Source organism: Rhinopithecus roxellana, unplaced genomic scaffold (genome assembly GCF_007565055.1).
Source record: "Rhinopithecus roxellana isolate Shanxi Qingling unplaced genomic scaffold, ASM756505v1 contig3746, whole genome shotgun sequence".
Lineage (NCBI taxonomy): Eukaryota > Metazoa > Chordata > Mammalia > Primates > Cercopithecidae > Rhinopithecus > Rhinopithecus roxellana.
In genome coordinates, this window is record NW_022142702.1 from 9,409 (window position 1) to 12,544 (window position 3,136).

The window sequence follows — 3,136 nt, forward strand, 5'->3', positions numbered from 1 at the left end:
GGTATTTAATAGAGCTCTAGCTTATTAGGTCAGATTTACAGAGTGTCCAATGAGGGACTGGAGTCATACTGTGGTCATTTTCCCAGTGGCAAAATGCATAACTGGCATAGATATACATAGCAACTGGCAGAATCCCACATTTCCCTGACTTGCATGGTGAGGGCTGCGACAATACAAAAGGTCAAATGAAAGCCACTAGAGCTGTCCCTACCTAGAAAGACAGCAAATAAGAAAAAATATCAAAACCTTGAGAAGATTGTGAAGATGGGTGTCACCATCAAAAATTTCAAAGATGCTGGGGTGGCAATTACCAGCACATCCTCATTTAACTCTCCCTTTTGGCCTGTGCAGAAGACAGGTGGAACTTGGAGAATGACATTGGAGTATCATAACTTAACAAAGCTGTGAATCCACTTGCAGCTGATGTACTAGATGTGGTTTATTCTTTGAGCAAATTAATAAATCTCCTGGCACGTGGTATGGAGCCATTCACTTGGCCAGTGCCCTTTACTTTATTCCTGTCTATAATGACTACCAGAGGCAATTTGTGTTCAGCTTGCAAGGCCAGCAATATGCATTTATTACCCTTCCTCAGGGGTACATTAACTCTCTGGCTTCCCATCATAATTCAGAGAGACTTTGATTGCTTTTCGCTTCTGTAAGATAGCACATCGGTCCATCAAATTGACAAAATTAGGCTGATTTGACAATTGAGCAAGAAGTAGCAAACACATTTGAATTATTGGAGAGACAATTATGTACCAGAGAATGGGAAATAAATCTGATTAAAATTCAGAGACCTTCTCCCTCTGTAATGTTCCCAGGGGTCCAGCCTTTTGAAGCCTGTCAAAATATCTTTTCCAGGATAAAGAACAAGTTGTTGTATGAGGCCCATCTTCTAACCCAGAAAGAGGCACAATGCCAACTAGGCCTATTCCGATTTTTGAGGCAGTACATTTTTCATTTGAAAATGTCCCCTTGGCCCACTTATTGAGTGACCCAAAGGGCTGCTCACTTTCAGGGGCTTCCACAAACAGGAAAAGACTATGTAACCACTGCAGGCTCTGGTGCAAACCCCTCTACCGCTGGGGCCACAGGAGCCAGCAGATTCAATGGTGCTTGAGGTTTCAGTGGCAGACAGGAATGCTGTTTGGAGCCCACAGCTACAGAACTGTGGCAGCAGTGTCCTGCTTATTAAACCTACCAGTCTTACCATGTTTCCCGTTATCCTGAAGCAGCTGGATTAATAGAATGGTGAAATGGCTTTTTGAAGTTTCATTTATAATGCCAAATATGTGACAGTACTAGGCAGTGCTCCAACAGGTGAATCACAGCGTAGCCCTTTAGGATATTTAAGCAAGGCACTGTCATCTTCTGCAGAAAACTCCTATTCTTTGGAGACAGAGCTTTTGACCCATTGCTGGGCTTAGCTAGAAACTGAACATTTGACTCTTGGTCATCATGTCACCATGTGAACTACGCTGCCTATCATGACCTTGGTGCTTTCTGAAACATCGAGTCATAAAGCAAGTTGTGCACAGCAGCATTTCATCATCAAATGGATGTGGTATGCATGTGACCAGGCTTCAGCAGGTGCTAAGGCACAACTACATTACAAGAGAAAGTGGCTCAAATGGCCACAATCTCTACTCCAGCCACCCCACCTTCTATCCTTCAGCCTGTACAGATGACCTCATGAGAAGATCCCTATGATCAGTTGACAGAGGAAGAAAAGACAGGGTCCTGGTTCACAGATGGTTCTCAACGATATGCAGTCCCTACCTGAAATTGGACAGCTGAAGCACTAGAGCCCCTTTCTAGGACACCTAAAGGAGAGCAGTGAGTAGAAATCCTCCCAGTGGACAAAACTTTGCACAGCAAACCTGGTTGTGCACTTTGCATTGGAGGAGAAATGATCAGATTTCCGACTTTATAATGATTCTTTGTCCAAACTCAGTGGTTTGGCTGGATGTCAAAACTTGGGAGATGCAAGATTAGGATATTGGTGGCAAAGAGATTTGGGAAAGAGGTATGTGGATGGACCTTTGTGATTGTCAAAAGCTGTCAAAATATTTGTATTCCATATGAGTGTTTGCCAATGTGACACTTCAGTGGATAAAGAATTTAAAAATCAAGTGGAGAGAAACACTGGTTTTGGGGACACCACTCTGCCTCTTTCCTCAGCCACCCCTCTCATTGCGTGATGGGTCCATGAAAAAAATGGACTTGGTGGCAGGAATTGAGGTTACACATGTGCTCAACCACACAGACTTCCACTCACAAAGCCTGACCTGACTGTGGCCACTGCTGAGTGCCCAGTTTATGAGGAGCACAGAACAAAACTGAGCCCTCAGTACGGCCCAGTTTTTCTGGGTAATCAGTCAGCTACGTGGTGCCAGATTAATTATATAGGACCTCTTTCACCAAGGAAAGGGCAGAGACTTGTCCTCATTGGAATAGACACATACTTTGGATATGAGTTTCCCCTTTCTGCACACAATGCTTCTGTCAAGGCTGCCATTCATGGCCTCACAACATGCTTTATTCACCACTATGGTATTCAACACAACGTTGCCTCTGACCAGTGCATTCTCTTGCACTGCCTTCTCTTGCAGTGAGCCAAGATTGTACAAATGTGCCACTGTACTCCCACTGGGTGATAGAGCAACACTCTGTCTAACAAACAACCAAACAAAAGTATTTGGTATTGCAAAGGTTAGGAGAACCTGGATAACACTTGGAAGCCAGAGCAGCTCCAGTGAAAAATGTATATATGATTTAAGAAAAGAAAGTTTGAAAAACAGGAAAAAAAAAAATGGCATGGACCAGAACAAGTAGAACTTTCTCAAACAATGCCAGAAGAGGAACCTCTAGGTCTACCAACCCCATTTTTCTAAGAATGCTCCTAAAATGCTAGTCACTGACAAACACCACAAGTTCAAAAGCATTCAGTTGTGTGCTGCCAGCCAGAAAGTTAGCAGAAACCCAGCATCACCTCTCTCCGACTCAAAGCATATGGAACTAGTAAATCCAACTATAAAGAAAGACACTTGCCCTTCACAGGCCCTTTAACAACAAGAACACAGTGAGTGTCATTCAGGAAGTCAAGAGTATGGACCCTATTGCAGCAAATCAG